This window comes from Xiphophorus couchianus, chromosome 9, assembly GCF_001444195.1.
Source record: "Xiphophorus couchianus chromosome 9, X_couchianus-1.0, whole genome shotgun sequence".
Lineage (NCBI taxonomy): Eukaryota > Metazoa > Chordata > Actinopteri > Cyprinodontiformes > Poeciliidae > Xiphophorus > Xiphophorus couchianus.
This window is the reverse complement of record NC_040236.1, coordinates 25,475,504-25,495,767: the sequence shown is the minus strand read 5'-3', so window position 1 is coordinate 25,495,767 and position 20,264 is coordinate 25,475,504. Positions and strand designations below refer to the sequence as shown.

General features: G+C 38.0%; 1 protein-coding gene across 4 annotated transcripts in view; it reads right to left on the bottom strand.

The window, feature by feature from the left end:
* tbl1xr1a (TBL1X/Y related 1a) overlaps nucleotides 1-18,592 on the bottom strand; it is a 46,124-nt gene extending 27,532 nt beyond the window's left edge. For 2 of the 4 annotated variants that reach the window (XM_028027066.1, XM_028027063.1), the window contains exon 1: nucleotides 18,261-18,592. The gene's annotated coding sequence lies outside the window, so the exon portion shown is untranslated. Of the gene's footprint in view, nucleotides 1-11,754; nucleotides 11,843-18,260 lie in introns of those variants that run through there. The other 2 variants (XM_028027067.1, XM_028027064.1) reach the window with 1 other exon arrangement.
* Between the last annotated feature and the right edge of the window lie 1,672 nt (nucleotides 18,593-20,264).

The window sequence follows — 20,264 nt, the reverse complement described above, 5'->3', positions numbered from 1 at the left end:
AGTATCTCTGAGTTTAAATTCTGGTTTAGACAATCTAATTGCTGATCTGTTTGCTCCTCCACACTAGAATATCAGGGACATTTCCAGTGAGCAGTACAACGGTGCGGTTCGGTACGCCATATTGCTCGTCTCTACTGTGAAAGCAGCCCATACAACCACCCACCATGGATGGGCCCCCTTCAGTTGTAGGCACAGGGGACAATGGTATGCTTAGGGTAGACCTACTAGTGTTGAACACAGTCCACTGGGGGACAGAAAAATGCCACTACTTGCAACATGTTGAGACATACAAGTGTGCCACATTTGTCATCGCACTGGCATGGCGTTACATTAGGCGTTTGGGTTGAACCCCTTCTGCTCAGAGAGTCCAACTGGCTCTCATAAATACGCCGGATATAAAATGGTGTATCAAACCTCATCGACCCATGTTGTACTAGTCCGTGGAAACGAGGCAAAATCTTCTGTTATTCCTTTTCAAATGAAACACTGAGGCTCTGTTTGTACCGTTTTCTGTCCTAAATTGTGCAAATTAAGACTGAAAGCAACTTTGAAGTTTTAAAACTAGAGCTCCATGACGTCACCAACCTCCAGCTACTGATTACAGCAGTGTTTTGCTCTAGCCTAGCGTAGAGTGTCAGTACAGATGCCATCGGTTAATCTGCACCACAGTTGGTTCTTACAGCAATTCAAGGCTTAAAAATCTACAGCAAGTGATGACGGGCAGTAATCATGCCTTCTACCTCTTAAAGGTGTATTCAGTCCACTGGTGTTCAGCTTATGCAATTCAAATGCAGCAAAGGATTCCCAGAAGCTGAATGTGATACAAAGACAGGATTGTTTATTATTTAGCTGTCGAAGCAAGAGCCCCTACTCTGAAAAAAACAATAGGCTCCTAAGTGTGACTAATTAGTTGAATCATCATTTTCTGCGCCAAGTTTGAAATTAAAAGTACACCTTTTATCCATATCATATTTTATAAAGAAACAAAATGTAGTAAAAATCCGTGTGTGTGGGCGTGTGTACCAAAAGTGTTGTGTGAATGAAAGAAGGTTCAGGGATTTTGTAAGCAAGTCACTACAATAATCTGAGTGGCATCACTTTTCGATGTAGTCGTCTGTGTGTGTCTGGTCAGCAAGAAGCCTACACCAACTCTGCACTTTCAGACCTATGCTGAGGTGGATAAGATCAGTAGATAAGGTCAGTTTCACATGTAAGCAAGTATCGTGATCACCTAAAATTAAGAAAATCAGGTCAATTTATTAGTGCACCCACAATTTCCATAGCAACCTGTCTGCATCTAATTCGCTTGTAGCTCAGTTTCTCTTAGTGCTCATGGAATGGATTACTGCCCCTCCTCTCAGGCAGAACATTCCACCTTGTGCAGATTTTTCTTTTAAACCAGGTGATCTGAGAAAGCATGGAAACACTGTTACAAATGTGAGGAGTCTTCTTTGTCAGATATTTGATTAGGAGACAGATTACTTGTCTGGATCAAAGAGAGATGATCAGGAAAAGAAAACGGGACTTTTAGCACGAATCTCTAGAAGAGATTTTAGGTTATCAATACTGAAACTCTTCAGGTTCAAAGGATACAAACAATCTTCTCAACATTACTCATTTATTTTAAATCAAGAAAGTTCTGCTTTCTGTATCAGAGCTCAGCTCTCAGTGATGTGCTGCCTCTGCTCGCTTTGCACCTTAGAATTAGACCATTACTGTGTGCTGTTGAGCAACCTGTTTTTGTGTATGGCTTGTTTAAACAGCTTTCAGATTCCCACTGCTTCCTGTACCATTACCCAAGGAGGGTGCCCCGCTCCACAAAAAAGATTATGGCACGTAGTAATATAAGGTTCTGTCCCTTGTCCTTACATGGTGATTCTTCTACTTTTGGCTCAGGTTGTATAGTTTACACATTGAACTAAGAGTAATATTTGCTTCGCTTGCGCAGAATCATCGCAGACTCTCAAAATCACCAACACCAAAGTTGACAAAAACACCCGCTTTCTACTCTGTGTCACCAATGCTCACACACACCGAGTCAGGTGAGAGACAGACAGAGAGCGCATAAAGAAAAACCGTTACATGCTACATATGGCAATGGTACACGTTGAAATACTCAAACTTGTTTGTGCTCTAACCCTGACATGCAGAAAAAAATTCAGTCCTCGGCTTTTTTGGATGACTGACGGGAAATACCGCATTTAATGAAAACACTCTGATGAACTCAACTCACAAACTGCTCATATGAAATACAAGATTTAAAGACAGTATTTGTGGAATTACAGAAACATTTATAAGTAGAATTCGCATGTTGACAACCTTTTATAAACACAAGATGGATGCACTTTGGATAACACCTTAGGATATAATCATGACCAAAAAGCAAACGGGTCTTCATTAACTCAGAATTGGAAAAACTTCAAACAGGAAAACGTCTGAGCTAATAAAGCAATAATATAGGTATCTTTCATGCTGATTTGCAAACAGTTATGGGACGAAAATAAGTTCACCAAGGAACTGTCCCGACTGCAGTGGACAAAGACTGAGAACATGACTACACCTGCTATCAGGCTCATTCAGGGGCAAATAAATACTCCAAGAAAAACCAAAACAAGAGTTAACCTGACTGCAGTTATCTTCTTCAGAGTTCTGACCCTCGTTTAGGATTAATTGCAGAGTTATTTCTTAGAATTTTCATCCTAAAACAAAGTAATTTCAACACTTCAGTGTAACATTGATATTTAAAAAGAAAAACAAAAACTCATGTTTTCCAAAACCACAGGTGCTTACTGAGTCCTTCTGTTTTAACTAAAATCCAAAGAATGGCTGGTTGGAGGATTTCCCAACAAAAAAGACGAGATTAAAGTAAGACGCCCTTTTGAGCCCCAGATCACAGGTCGTCGTCTATTTGTTCTCATCTCAAAACCTTGAAGTCCTCTAATTCAGCTCTTTCATCGCATTTCTAGTTTCATTCTACAACAACATGAACTGTGCTACTTTTTTCGGATTTAAAAATGGGGAAAGATTTTCCGCCACCGACTGTGAGCAGAAAATCGAGGTCCAGTATCTTTTACAGTTTAAGACAGGTTTACAAGAAATCTAAAATAACTACCTGTCAACCACTCTGAATATGATAGGTGTCCTATAGGATATTCCTATGTATATAATTCCTAAAATAGAGTCTAAATCAAAGCACACAAGGGAATTGAAGCAAATTTGTTTGTTTTACATATTTATACCATATCTATGAGATATAATCCCTTTGAGTGAAGCAAAGCCTTTTCAGGTACTAAAAACCTAGGACTCGGTTGGGTTGAAGTGGACTCTAAAACAGTAGAAAAACCTTTGTGAATACAACCTGACTAGAGACCGTTTCAAAAGCAGGAAGTTAGCAACAGTGCAGGACATTCTGGTCAATATATTACTCTCTGCTCTGCAGGTTAACAAAGATGGTAGTGTTGACACGGGTTTGTGTGCAGACACTAAGCAAGGAAAAGCTTAGTGTCGGCAAGGTCTGAAGTTGTTTTACAACTTTTTATCAGCTTATTGTCCCATTGCCATGTCGCTCTGCAGCTGCTGTAATTTTTAAACCTGTTATAAGTGACAAAAACTGAACTAATTGCCTTGTTTGTTTGAACATTTAATCATCAAATAGGATGGAGGAATTTGCTTAGTCCTCTCTTGCATCTTGATAGAAACCAAACTGTTTATCGATTTATATCAAGAGAGAATACTTACAAACACCAGCAATTTTCTCAGCTTTGTTTTAAGCCATGTTTATAGAAATCGGGTAAGAAACAAAGGCGCTGCGATAATTTTTGTGATTCCTGCTCATCCCGCATTGGAACAGCCTGGTTTAGTGGACAGACTCACCGCGCAGTAACGGCGCCTGCAGGAGCGTCGGTAGCATTAGCGGCTAACAGGCAATGTCCAAACCAGTAATGTATATGAATGAAGAAATCCTACTCTGTTTTTGTTTACTATTTGTGAAGAAAAAAATTGCGCTGGCCTACTTCAGACATTTTGTGTCGAATCCTTCAGTAGTTCTTGGTGCAGCGCCCCAACAGGCAACGGGGGGGAACAGGTTTTTCAGTTAGTTTTAGTCGTTTGACATAATGCAGTGTGAATGCAAACTAGAGTTCTGAAAATATACCAAATGTTGCAATTTTAGTCCCCAATCGTACCGAGTCTACCTGACTATCCGGTCTGAATGCACCCTTAGATAACCCATGAAAAGAACATGTTTACTGCTATATGCATATTAGGCCTTTAAATGGGTGGATATTTATGTTAAATGACAAATATCTGTAAATAACACTTTCACTGTGAATAAGTGCATCACTTTCATGGGGAGAACATCCCAAGTTTTAGGGAAGCAAAGAACAAACGAGACAAACCTTTGATGTATCCTTGGGCATAAAACGATAAATGTTTTATTGCTGTTAGCATAATTTGACTAAAAAAGCTAAACGACAGAGAAAGACATTCAAAATGATGCAACAAGACACTGTAGCAGGCTGAATGCGCTCCCATAGTGAATTACTTCTGATGTGGTAAGTGATCTAACCCTATCACTTTTTGTCACAACACTTGGTTTATTCCCGCTGTCCGCACTAACCTTGTGAGAACTGCCTCCCAGGCTACTGCAGGTAGCAGTTCTCGTGAGGCTAGTGACTTAATTCAGTTTGGAGAGGCACAGAAATTCTTATTTAAAATTATTATATTATAATAAGGGACACTTGCAGGGAAATTAATAATGCGGGAAGACGGAGGAAAACAATGGTAGAATATTGTAGCTTTCTGACCAAAACAGGCGATTTGACCAGTATGTTTTTGTCCTGTAATGATAAGCTTGTTAAAGATACTTAAAGCACTGAGGGGTCCTGACATTTTGAAAGTCTGGTACTATGTAGCCACCTCCACCTGAGCAGCCAGGCTTAACATGGAAGTGTGCATGTCTGTTGAAAAATTGACAGCCATGGTGCAAATGGCTTTCAGCAGAGTGCGGCCAAGAAGAGACAAGAACTCCCAGAGGAAACGGAGCATTCTGAAACATCAACCCGAAACACACTCTCTGGTCAGTGTGTTTATTGCTTTTATGAAACCAAAGAAAGCTGAAGAGGAGGCTGGAAAATGACAGCTAGTGTGCTTCAGTTTTACCCATGATGCACCAAATGACCATATTCTACAGAATAAGGCTAGTTTAATCGTCTGAGGTTCCCCTGCCTCTGATCACTGTTGAAACTTTGAGTTTTATGTCAAATCCACATGAATTAAATGACAGAAGCTAATTTTCTCACTGCATCTTTGATTCATTTTGTCCAGTTGTAGACTGTTACCCTATCCAATCAGGTATTGTGTACTTGGTGCTTTTAATCAGTTTTTAGTAAATTAAATCCAAGTCTATGGAACACAAAATGTCACTAAAATCACTCTGTCCTTCTAAAATCTTTCAGAAAATCATAAAAGTGCAACAAATCGTATTGAATTGTATCGTTTGCCAAATATTGTGATATATATTATATTGTGATCAGAATATCATATATTGTATCGTATCGTGAGATTATTGTATCGCTACACCCCTACTATTGACTATTCTGGTCAAGTAATAATCAAGTAATCAAATAAATAAAAAAAAAATTAAATAAACTTTTAAAAATTGCTGAAATTAAATCCTGGTAAATTCTGTAATAAGAAACGGATTAATACTGGATATAATACCTGTGCATATTTATGCATAACTTACTTTTCTGTAGCTTAGACCTTAACAATAATATATTACTTTTTAAGTCGACTTAGACAAAAAGAAATACACAAAAATTTAGAATTTAAATCAAAATAAAAATAAAGTATAAATAAAGCAGCAGGCTCACAAAGACATTAAAAATGTCTACAGTCCAGTTTTTAGTTTACATATTCATCTTCAGTCAATTAAAGATATGAACTCTCACTTTGCCTGGTCGTTTTGTGTCCATGTAAGCGACGGGATCCTTGGCCCTTTTGTAAAATGTAAAACATTGTAAACGTAAAAATTGCATTAAAAAAATTATATTCATAAAACCCATTTTATAAATAAAGTAAATTAATTTGTACAAAACTGTCCTTCAAAATACATTATCAACAAATTATCAAGCTCATTTTAATTTACCATGCAATTTATTGATTAATTGCTTACTGCAACAGGCCTGACTGAGCGGGATGATCCAACATCGCCAAGCAGTCAGTACCGGAACATTAGCATTCGCAGAAAGCACCACAATAAAGAAGAAACTATAAAGGAGGAGGGGGGATTCAACCAGTCATGTATTCATTAGGACACTTATTTTTACAGAATGTCTGGGAACTCAGAATTTGATATTAGCCTCACCTTGTGCAAGGTTTGCAAAATACAAATTGAGCACTTCAGGAACACTGCAACAGAGCCCCCCCGGTACGGAGCTCTGTGTGGGGTAGGGTGTGATTGTTCAGAAGTTTGTGGCTGTCTTTTATGCAGAAATGCGCTCAGACAGCAATGTTGACATTTCTCTTCAAACAGCCCACTTCCACAATCCGGTTTTTGTATACATAGGTGACATTTATATGGAACTTTTGTTCACATTCCCACTTTATAAAACTGAAATCATAATTGTTTTGAATTGAAAATTAATGTTTAATCAAATCGTGGCCCAAAAAACGAAATCAAAAGTTGGTAAAACATTCACACCCCTAGAAGTTAAGATCTCAGAACTTTAACATCTACCTGGACTGTGTGCTGAATGCATTTCTACTGAACAGTTGGAAACGTTAGACGTTTAGATTACATCCCTTGTAAAATAATGTTTCCATTAACGATTTTTTATGCGCATTTGAAGCATCACATTAGACAAGGTTAATGGAAACTGCAAAATTCAAAATAACTTCCTCAATTTTAATTTAAAAAAAAAAGTTTTTACACTCGCTTGAGGCGGTTTTTGGCTTTAGTGCGGTTATTACGCTTAAAGAGAAATGGAATCACATTTCCCAAGTAAGTTCTCACCTATCGAATATTTGCCTTTCATTATGAATCAGCTGTTTTTGCTGTTAGAATCATTAAAATTGCATTTCTTTTTCTTTGTCTCCAGACAATAAGCAACATTACCAATAATAGTTGACAAGACAGAACAATTACAACTTGCCTGATAGCAACATTGTCCTGAAAACCTATATAAAGACAATAGCCTGTGAAGCAGCTCTGAGCTCAGACAGTCCCTGATGGTGATGCAAATCAATTTATCAGAAGTCTTCAAGGCACCACCACATTGCGGTGAAGGTCTCATCGTGCTGTTATCTGATATGCGGCAAACAAGCATCAAATACCATAGCTAGAGTTTCTGGTTCAAGAAAACATCAAATCCAGGTCACACTTTCCACCCCACCATCACCTCTCTTAAGTCAAATGGTTTGTCTATGTTGAGAGCCAACTCTCTAGTCGTTAATAGAAAATCCCCTTATTCATCAAGTCAGATGAAGTGACAGATAAAAATAAAAGCTAATGCAGCAGGAAGAGACGCATAAGGTTTATATACCAACAGATCTGTTGTCTGATTTTCAAATGAAAGTCTCCCACTAAGCAGACACAACAATTTCACTGCAGGACTCTTTTTAGAAATGTCAAAAACCAAATTCAAGATTGCATGCAAACAACTCTGGTTAGAAGTATTCTAAAAAGCTAACAGAGGAACAATAAAACGTTTAGTTCTAGCTCAAGTCATGTAGATGCTACTTCGATGCGAAACACTTACTAAACATTGCTGAAGCCCAACCACTTCCTCCAACAGGACAGTGCAACTCAACACACCACAAGCAACAGACAGCAACACCAACCCATCAACAAATACCAGCATTCATGAGCTCTAACTTCTTCCAACCTCTGGATGCTATTGAGGATCTGCACACTGCAGTAGAACAGTTCTGTTCATGGTTGTCGCAGCTCTGATTGTCCCAAGAACCAGACACCATGTGACACCCAAACAGGCCTGTGCAGGGTCCACAGTACAATGGTATGGAAGGGTTAGGGAAGACCTACTGGTGTAAAGAGACAGACAAAAATGTCAGATGCGTTACATTTGTCAAAGCAAAAGTATGACTAACTGTTAGGTGTTTGGATTAAATTAAGACAATGAGAGTGGGCCCTTGCAAAAGATTACTTTAGTAATTAAGTAATATATTAAATATTCTGACAATTGATTGAGTAACTGGAAAACAAAAATATTGTTGCATTCTGTAGTAGCTAGTAAAGCTAGTAAAATATGCTTGTAAAAATGTTATGTTATTCCTTCATCAAAAACATACCTGAAGTGTTACCATTATTCTTTCATGCATTTTTGAGAAATGCTTTAATGCAACCATTCAACCTGGGTGGACAGAGTGCTGCCTTTAAGACGCAGCTTTTCCTCAGAGCTGCAGTTTTGAAGCTTCCGAGTCCTGCTGTATCTCTCCGCTTTATAAAACTTCACTGCATTCTGACTCCTTCAGACTAGCCAGTATCAATTAGAAAACACCTGGTGGAACTGCGCATCTACAGAGTTCATTATAGGAGCAACATCTAAGTGCATAACTGGTAAAAACGCTGTTAAGGGGTTAACAGACAAGTCATGTTCTGATGACTTCCTGAAGACAGAGCTACCAAAAGTGTTTCTTCAAGAGACAGAAGCCCAATTTCAAGGCATTAAATTACAAAGTCAAATTTCTTTTAAGTCATATTTCATTATACATTTTTATAACAAGTGAAGCTAACAGTTACTTGATGTGCTAGAAAATGGCAAATACATAATACTGCCCATTTAAACATCACTTTTGGTCTCAAGTTTAATGTATGAAAGAGATGATAAATCAACACTAATATTTGTTCATATTGGCCTATTTACCAGATAATTCTGCTGTGGTTTATACTGTCCAGTAATCTTTGGAGAAAGGAGTGTTTCCAGGTGCTGTCACACTAAAGCAAAGGGAGCTACAACCCTGCAAATATCAACACTTCACAGGAGAAAAGAAAAGGGTATAACATGTTCTTCAAACTGTAGGAAGTGACCCCTCATGCCACCACACAGACACACCACACACTAAGAATTCAGCTGTTCAGAAAACATTTAATAGAGATGCACCCATTTTAATGGTTTTCAAACTGCAGACACTCGTGTGTGCGATTTGAAGGGATTTGTAAATGCCAAGTGGACCAGAAATCGTTCTAAAAGCAGGAAGTGGACTATAGTGCATTCTGGGTAGATACAGCCAAAACAAATGTGCATGTCCAGCACTAGAGAAACGACTTGTGGTCTTTTGCTAAAGACAAATCCTACAACCTCTGAAATGTGACACTACTCCATTTGTTTAGATTTTGTGAAAAATGAAGTTGTGCTCAGTGTCTTGTTCTGAGGTTTTCTTCTTTCCTTCAATGGTTCCTGGTGCAGCACCACCACAGGCGAGGAGGGGAACAAGTTTTTTCAATGGGTTTGGTTTCAACCTTGATCCCCAATGGCACCAAGTCCACCAGACTGTCAGGTGAAAAAACATCCAAATTCAAGCTAATTTGTGAAACTGTGTGCTGTATCTCTCCGCTTTAGAAACTTCACTGCATTCTGCAGCCAAACTGAAACCAATAGAAGAGATTCTGAGAATAAAAATAGCTACTTGTGATGGTCTGGTGGGTACAACATTTACCATTTTCTAATTTTCAGTTACATAAATTGAACACCCACATTTAAAAAAATCAATATGAAAACTTTTAATTCAGGGTTTTCATATCCTCCTTGCTATGAGCTCTGTGTTTTGCCAACATTTGCTGTCTTCATTCATCACCCCCAACTTGGCACGCTGAATGTAGCATGCCACAGTTATTCTAACAATGTACTCTGTGTGTGCTAAAAACATGTGCACATGACAACACACACAGTCAAACAGGGGCATCAATAACATGTTACAACAAGTAGAGCCCACCATCACAAGTTCACACATAAGGGAATGTTTTCTAGACGATCATAGAGTTGCTCCACAGCTGCCATTCACACATACATTAGTCAGCAGGAGATTATTGGCTGGAATTTCATTTGGACAACTAGAAATAATACAGAGCAGAATCTGGGAGCAAGGCAGAGGATGCAGAACATGGATGCCGAGTCAGCTAGCATCGCACACTATTCTGTTTCTTTATGTGCATTAGGGCTGCAATGGTAACTGTACCGAAAATATTCATGTTCAGTACACACATGTACCAAACAAATACAGCCCAGTTCTCTACCTGAACACATCCTGAACTCATCCAGAATGTTGATGCGTGATCTCTGTGGAGCGCTCTGAAAAGCAACATTAAGAAGTGCCACCAAAACAAAGAGAAGACTCCCCGCTGTCACTGAAACATTCAGGTTTGTCATGCAGCTGTAAAGGAGAATGAAAGGTGGACAGGACCAGAACTTTATGTCAGCGTATTTAAATAGTGTAAATTATGTAGATCACTCTACACTGAGCTGAGTTACACACCTGGAACAGAATCAATCAGCTGAAGCCCAAATCCAGCTGCTTGCAGCAGTCAAACAAACAAACCAAAGCGCTGCACTGCATCAGATGCAATAACACACTGGTACTGTCTTAAAGCTGCAATATGTAACTTCTATTCTAGTCAGAATCAAAGTTAGCCTTTTATCACCTGAAGAAAATTTACAGGATAAAAGGACTAATATCTTAGTAAGCTCTAGAGAAACTCATCCATGCATTTATCTGTTGTAGTAAATAACTGACATTGATTACTGCAACAGTTCACAGGTCTGCCTAAACAAAAAAAATAAATAAATTCTCCAGCTGATCCAGAACGCTGCTGCTGATGTACTAACTTAAACCAGGAAGATAGAGCACATCACCTAATTCTAAAATCCTTCACTGAGAGAACAGACTTTAAAATACGGCTGTTAGTTTATAAATCACTGACCAGCTTAGCACCACAATATATTAAAGATCTTCTGTTGTTATATCAACCTTCCAGAGCTTTCAGGTCTTCTGGTTCTGGTCTGTTCTACATACAGAACAAAACATGGAGAAGCAGCATTAAACTTCTATGCACCACAAATCTGGAACAAACTTCCAAGAAACTAACTTTTTCTCCTTCCTGCGTTTCCACTTTTGGGCCGAGGACCAAACTAGACAAACACAATACTTTTCATGAGTCATATTCTCTGTTAACTTTGTATCACAAAGGACTTTGGCATTTTTGTGCTTCAACAACATTTAAGCCCAGCCACCCATACTGAATATCAATTATTCACTCAAATGCACTGATGTCACAAATGAGTCAGATATTGTGTCTTTAAATAGTCAGCTGTAATTCCTATCCAAAAATGTTTTTTTTTCCATTTCTTTCCAGGAGACCGTATAAAGGTTACGGAAAGTTACATTCCAGACCAAAAACGTTCAGGAATCCATTGTGGAAACAGATTTATGTGGATAATTAATCTCAGATTGTTTCATAGCAAATATTTGATAAAGGTATTGAACCGTCACTCCAAACGTTAAAGAAATGTGTCCAACTAGAATGGATTTTAAATCACCTGCACTGATCCAGACTCCTACCGAGTGTCCAGGGAGGACAGAATACATGACTAAAAATGGGACATCATTTTCACTATTAACAGCAGATCTGATTATTCTTTCAGAACGATCATACTTTCTAACTTATAAATCATAATAAATGATAATAATAACATATTATTTGCATAATAATTTTCTAAGCACTCAAAGATACTTTACATGAATTAAGTAAGGGAAGGCAGAGGAAGGAGAAGTGCCTTGGTCCCACCAGAATGTACTTCCTGTCACCAGCATGGCTTCCCTGGACACACACACACACACACACACAGAGAGAGAACACAGAAGGACGGCAACACACTTGGCTTTCTGCAGGTTTCACTAACTCAAATGACCACTACACTCACACCCATTTGCTGCACCCTAATGACTGATTAACACCATTTATGACTGAGGGTACCACGCCAATCTCTGTATGTTCTAGACATATAATGTCAAGTTAAAAAAAATCTTTTTAGTCTGATAATCCCACATTCTCAGCGGTATTTCCCTGCATAGTATCAACTGGTAAGACTGGTGTTTGAGCACCATGTTAAATTCACTAAATCTATGATTTCAGAGTTTGTGTTAAAGAAAAAAGCTAGCCAGCAAGGGTAAACAGCTAGTTAGCCGGTAGTTGTAACCGTCTCAAATCACAGAATATTATGATGACGTGACAACTCAAAGTTTTGGCTAACAGAAATATCCTGGGAGAAAAAAAACTACATAGAATATGGGATTCTACATAGAATTTTGCCACAGTCCTTCTGTGGCAAAATTTAAGACATGTGGTTCATGTTTCTAAACCAAACTTAATTTTTTTAATGAATTTCAGACAATTTAGGTCTTTAATTTTAGATACATGAGTTTAAGACTTTGTAAGGATGAGTGGACACAAGAGATGCTAATCTTTCAGTGTATAGCAATGATTCGATTACAATTTTTAGGGTCACATTTCAAGTCAGAATCCAATTTTTATATTCAAAAGGTCTAGAAAATCTGTTTAAATTATGGAACTGATAAGAGTAAATAAATAGAACATTCCATTCCATCTGTTTATTGCCCTCTTCAATCATCTATAAACCCATCTTTAGGGAACAATGTTGCTCTGCCGGTGAAATCCTCAGAACGGCAGAGACGCATGCAGTAAGGGGTTACTGGTGTGTTTAAAAAAAAAACTATTTTAAACTATTTTATATATACAAGCTTAGCCTGAGGCAGGAGGTAAGTAAACCAGGATTATAATATACTGGGGGAAACCCTGATAGGTAAGGGAGATTTGTCTGTGCCAGGAGAGGTGCTCTGTTTGAAAGATGTGTTATTGAGACATTTTCATGGACCTTTGCCCACCTTTAGCACACCCAGTGGAGGCAGAGTTGATGAATCCCTGCTGCCTTAGAGCTCCAGGAGACTCAATATAGATTATGAAACTTGTTATACAACATTAGCGGATATTTCATCAGGTAAAAAAAAAGGGGAAAACTAAAATAATCTGCTCTCGGGCGTGCCGTGGTGGCGTAGCGGTTAGCGCGACCCGTATTTGGAGGCCTTGAGTCCTCGACGCGGCCGTCGCGGGTTCGACTCCCGGACCCGGCGACATTTGCCGCATGTCTTCTCCCCTCTCCTTCCCCGTTTCCTGTCAGTCTACTGTCACATAAGGGACACTAGAGACCACAAAAAGACCCCCTGGAGGGGTAAAAAAAATATAATCTGCTCTCATACTAAGTCAAACCAAGTGTTCACTTTCTTTTGTAATGAATAAAAATCTCTAACAATACCTAGAGTGTTCTCTACTTCATCCCACCACGCTGTGATGTCCTGTCAGTGACTTGTTACGCCTCCACCATTAAAAGAAAAAAATAAAAACTATACATCATACAGACTTTTAATGAACTAAATCGAAATCAGGGATTAATGATTGTTCTATATTTGTTTGTCTCTATTTGTTATTGGGCCTAATGAAGGAAGATGTTTTCACGCACTGCACTTAAGCCCATTTTGTCTGTCCCTTCACTATTCACAACACCGCCTAGCACCGGTTACATAACTGCACTACTCCAACACACCTCCTGTGTGATTTATTAAGGCCAAGTAATCACAGTGTCCTACATAGATAATGTGACTCAGCTTGCTGATCTGCAGCTCGCCATATTCCTGGGTCCTCACTGCTGCTATCTGCTACATTAATAACAAACAAGCAAGCACAATTCACACACACACATATATGCATACATACACACACACACGTACATATGTACATACATATACAGACAGACATACATGTACATACAAACATATATTTATACATCCGGTAAAAGGCATCCAAGCATTTCCCCATTTCATATTTAATTGCTTCCATAATTTGTAGCAGGAGTGAATCTTGAGTTGTAGAAATGAATGTAGAGGGTTGCTAGTTTGAGGACCGGCCGGTAACGTGATCAGCATGTTTTTCCAAAACTGAAAATCAACTCTGGAAAGATCATCAGGGAGGTTGATGTCCTCCAGTATCAGTGGCAGTCAACATGTGTAGCTGTGAGGAATATGAAGAAGAAACTGTTGCCTAGTAAAGACAGTCAGCTGTCTTTCACATTCTCTCCAGGCACTAAGGCTGCATTCACACAGCAGGAGAATGAGAACCAAATCTGAGGGCTTTTTGGCTCATAGGTGACCAATGTCCAACTATTTCATAGCACTCAGAACGCCCAGATTGCCAAAAAAAAAAACTTTTTGTTTTTTTTTTATTAATTTGTGTCACTTCCATAAAAGGAACTAAATTATACAATATACCCCATAGTTTTAAATGCATTGGAGATCTGAACAATCTTTTCACATTTTATCAAACTTTTATGCAATTGACACAAGATATCGGTCATAACTCTGAACCAGAATAAGACAGATATAAACAATGGCTGAAAATTATATTTATTTTGACATTTTGAAACATCACATCCCAATCCCACCACTCCTGGTTCTGTCTTCACATTCAAGCAGACTTCTCTACAGAAGCTGCAGTCAATACCCCATTAAACATACTAGTTATGCTTTCTTTTCATTAGCTTCCTTCATGTTGTTATGACCGAGTGACGATACTATACGATTTTAAAATCCATCCATAGAAAGCGCCATCCATTATGACTTCCATAAACAGAACGCTGCCGTTTGACGTCTATGTTCTTTTGTGCACGCGGGTCGTTTAAGGTCGTAAAGCATTCACACAAGTCTGCTTGCAGTCGCATTAAATTACAAGTATTGAAAACCACACAAAAAAATTTGATTTTAGTTAAAAAAAATTACAAATATAAAAATCTGAATTGAGCATCAAGACCAGCTGTGTGCTTGGTCTGTTAGCCAATCAGCTTATCTCCAGGCATCATTTCCCACTCAACTGAAAGAGTTAAAGCAGGAATGTATAAAACAATCCATCTGATCTTAATTCGATTAGAAACTTATGCACAACTATAAAACTCTCCCTGATCTGTTCTCATGTGATGCAGTGGAAAGACATCACACCAAAACCTTCTGTTCTTTCTTAAGATAACATGGAAAATTAAATGAGATTTTCCAGTCTGCCATTATTTCCTCCTTCTCCTCCAAACTCGTGAACTCATAATAATCGTTGCTCTCTGCCATGATCGCTGTGTTTGACACCATGTTGTATATCACACATGGTAAAACACCATGATGCAGAGGGAGGAGGAGCTTGACTTAGTGTGTCTTGTGGACGGTGAAAGGACTGTGCAAAAACAAACGTCTGAAAATCACATGACCACACATTGACACTTTGACTTCAGGCCGACCATGCTGGGCTCTTTAGTCAACACCCTGCCAGCAAGCCAGTATAACCAGTCGGCACATGTGACTATAATCAAAATATACCTCCTACTACATCTGTAACATGAAAGACAGCTTTTTTTGCTCATCTAAGTCTCCCTCCATAGCTAAAAATAGCGCTTAGAATATACGCATCCACAACATAGGTTCTAGAGCACTGTCATGCAACATAAATAACCTTTCAGCTAAAACACAGTGTGCCAAGTACATTAACAGAATTTATTGCAATATTTAACAAAGATTTGAAGCAGATAATTTGCCTAGACATTTGTTTTGTATTTTAGTTACCCCAATTATTTGAGGAATTGTTTCATCTTGTTTCATCTTCCCTCTATAGAATTATACATTTCTATTACAGTACCAGGAAATTGTTTGACCCAAATCACATAATCATGTGAGTAACCATCCAAACAGCTGTCCTAAAATTGCCAGATTAAAAAAAAAAAAAAAAAAAAAAAAAAACTGTATGACTTTTCCAACAATTCTTCACACACGTAGCATTTGTTCACTTAAAATGATGATAATAAATAAACATTATGCAATCTGGTAAGAAATATTACACCCTGCCCTATTTTCTGTGCTTGTTAAGAATAACTGAAAAGGTTACCTAAGATAATCTTTCAGTTTACAGCAGTGGTGGGTCATTCATTTTTTCCAAAGGGCCACATAGGGAGCCGGGACTGTGGCAAAGGTCCAAATCAATTAGCTCACTGTGCTTTTAGTGTGAGCTGACATTTGAATGGGCAACTCATGTCTACAATGTGTTGACCAGTGTATTCATTTGTTATGCAAGCGTGCACGCACACACACACACACACACCAAAGACTGGTGGAAACGTGGCAGTCTTTGTGCAAATAAAAGCATTGCAAAAAGCAAGCAGCTGTGTTCAAAATAAAGCGATATATTTAGATTTTCATGCAATGATAGTTATCTCATATTTTAATCTGAACCCACAAACTGTTTTTTTCCATCTTTCACAAACAGAATAAAGGTTTCACGAAAATGTACAAATTTTTGAATGATCCTGTTCATGTTTGATCAATTTAAAGTATCTTGAGTCTTGAACTAGATATACACAACTGCAGTCCAGTCTCAAAAGTCCAAAGCAGATGCCAACTTCAGCAACATCAACCATTAGCAGCTGGCTAGTTGTGGCATTCCCAGAGTGCTTATGCAGAATTCCCACCTTCTCTGTTCCCACTTTCACAGGGCTGGAAGCTTTTTCTGTAATTTCATTACAGAGTTGTGATTCAGTCTGACAGGAAGCCTTTCATAAATGAGTTTTGACAACAATTCAAGACCTGCTTCCCTACATTCAGAAGATATGGTGATCACAGTTGAATAGCTACACTCCTTTTGGTTAATGACTACTACTAGGACATTTAAAAACATTTCAGACACAAACAATTGGCTAAAATCATCTTAAAGATCGGCCAGAAAACTGCTATAGGTGCACACCTATTTCCACAAAACATTTCTTTTTACTACGGTACTCGATTTTATTTTATTACTCTATTCATACAATATCTACTTGCTTTGGGTTGATTGAGTCAAAAATCACTCATTTAATAAGAGTCAACGGGCTCAAAAACATTTTAACACCCAAATGAATAGGAAAATGGTATACCAAAAAGTTTAAAGAAAATATGTGCTTAACTTTAACAATTATGTGCTAAATTTAATAATTTCTATGACCATTTATTGATATGAATATACTTAACTACACAAAAAACACAACACATACACAATGGGTTAATTGCATGGGCATGAAATTGTTTACAAGTACAATGGCATTACTGAAAGCATAAAATATCACTGCATTAGTATGAGTTGGCAAATGTAGGTGCAAATTGACCGAATAATAGAATACTCGCACTCTCCTTTAAACTTCTAAAATAATGAAAATAAAAACAGACGTCCATATCTGCTACATGATCACAACAATAAATGTGTTCGAAACCCACAAGGCTGTGAGCTTTAAACACATTCAATTAGTTGGTAACAGAGTTACAGAAGGCTTATCTGGGACTAGTACATTGTGTCACTGAATTAACATTCACAAGGTTGGCAAGTGGCCATCTCAGCTGTGTGTGTATGAGTATGTGTGTGTGTTTGAGTACATTTGTGTGTATTCATCCCTCCCCCACTCTTCTTACAACTTTAAAGCCGCCAACAGCACTGCACTCTAGTAAACTTTCAATCAACCTAAAAAGAAGGTAATTAAGTGGATGGTGAAACTTTTTAGGTCAAAGTGCAACCTTAGTTTAAACTTTAGCAGTGATTAGGAGGTTTTAAAGCAAAAAGCAGGCAAGAATAACTGTTGTTTTCAAACTGTGAACTACTAAAAATTTATTTATTTATTATTCATTAAAATGCCTGACATAACATTAAACTGACTAATCTATGAAGGAAATGCACACATTAATGCCTTGTGGAAGTCATTCAAATCTTATAAGCTGATAAAGCAAAAAGTTGCCAAGTACAAGGCCAGCTTGAACACAAGCATTTAATTTGAGAGCAAAACTCCACCAACAGTAACTACATGTTCGAAACATTCTCTAAATGACTGAGGTTAAAAATGACTACAGAGGGTTTCATTTACAGCTAGCAGGAAGGAAGGGCGCGCTCACAAACACAAACCACACACGGGAACTGCTCAGCGAACACGTGCACAATACGCGCGCGCCTACTCACGCGCTGATGCTGCCCATCCCCCACACAGAAATAAAATGTTGAAATAAACACCGAAAACAACGTTATAATGCGCCCAAACCTTAACTGGACATTCACACGGCACCGCTGCACACCGGGTTATAAGTTATAACGGCAATAAAGCCAAAATATGATAAACACTCACCTAAAGCTCCAAATCACACAAGGGGGGAGGGGGTGCCTTCTCCTCTGTGCTCCTAATATGGAATCTCCTCCACTACCACCGCTGTTTTCAAGTTCTAATTAAACCCCGAAAAGAGCGTTATAACGGCCTTCGGAACAGGTCAACCGGTAGCTGGAATCCCCAGTGAGCGATGTGTTTTGAATATACGGGCATATATAGTGATAAATCCCCTTAAAATTGAGCTGGGTGTACAGTCGAGTCTTGAATGTAGTGTTGCTCGCTAGTAGAGAAAAGAGCCAAACGGTTCCGTAGCAGCCAACGGCTTCAGACTGAAACACAGAGCAGCTGACCTGCCAGGCGAAAATGAGGTAGGCCTGAGCTCTTCTCTGCAGGAAGCACACTCCAGTCACATAAACATCAAAATGGGTGTCGCAGTATGAGAAAGGATTGTGCTGTCAGGCTGGGGGTTGGCGTTAGCAGCTTAATAATAATTTTAAAAAATATTGTGTTGAAAGCAATTGGCCTTATTTAACACTAAGTAGCTTAAAATCTTGTTGTTGTTTTTTTTTTGGTACCCTATACATTTCTATTAAAACAAAATTTTCATAACATATATATTTTATTTCGTGTTTACTTGTTTATTATTCATACATTTTATTTTGTTCAGTTTTTTTACCAAAGTAAAAAATAAAAAATAGATAACAAAATTAATATGCTGAAGTAGCACACACACAAACATACACATATGTCATTCTGAAATTTTTCAAGTCGGGTTCTGTGAGAGGTTATAAAAAGTCCTATCTTGCGTATTATCTCAGTTCGTCTTCTTACCGTTTCCTATATTGCAATGCACAGTGTATTGGAATAACAAAGTAGGCTTGTTTTGTTCACCCGTTGTTCTAAAAACAACGGGTGAACAATTTTTTGCATGTCTAAAAATTAACGCACCATCTGCGCACATTTGGATGTTAGCATTTAGATGTTGTATATATATATATATATATATATATATATATATATATATATATATATATATATATAGACAAAGTGAAGTTGGCCTGTCACCAAAGCCAAGCCTTAAATAGAATGTCGATGCTAAACAAATAGCAACAGCACAGTCGCTCCGACGCTAATCGGGACATGCTAACGGGGATGCAGCCCACATTTCTAAACAATATATCTTTATTGTTGAGCTCATATCTATTTATTCAATAATTCAGAAGAAATAAGGTTTTTTAATACTGGAAATGTTTATTTTGTCAAATTATGGTTTTCAATTAAAATGCGATATTTTGATTAAATACAGACTCTGTAATTAACTCAATGAAAGATTTCAATTGAGTACCACTACTAATATGGTGGTGCCTTTATAACATTAATTGCCCCCCCATAAGGAGATCCAAACACAGGCACACAACATAGTCTTCAGAATTAAGTAGAAAAATTGTCGGCTACTCATGTTTGCTTTAACTGAAATCTTATGCTTATCAGTATGCTCCAACACACAGGCACTTGCACAGATAAGGCTTGGCTGAGTCAAAGAGACACGCAAACATTAACAGAATGCCTCAGGCTGCTTCGTAGAGTGAACTACGGTGTGGCTGTAATAGAGGAGTGGAGGATGGCTAATAGTACAGAGACTGCAGGAAATTTTACATAACTTTTACTTTACATTGCTGCAACGGTTCCACTATTCTACATCCATCCATACCTGCCTCTCCTTGCATGGTGTCATCTGCAGTGATTATTGGGGGAGCGGCAGGAACAGGTCTTCAGTCCATCACAGACCAATCAAAATGACTTCAGCATATGTGATGATGTCAATATTTACTATAAATATCTGAATTTCTAGATTAGGAAGTTTGGTTTTATTAAAGTGGATGTGTTTGACAATATTGTCTTATAACATAACTTGTAATAACAACTGAATGTCCATATTAAGCTACAGTGCAAAACACTGGACTTTTACAAATAAAGCTTGAAACATATAATTTTTATTTTTGTATTTTCTGAGTAATATATTGT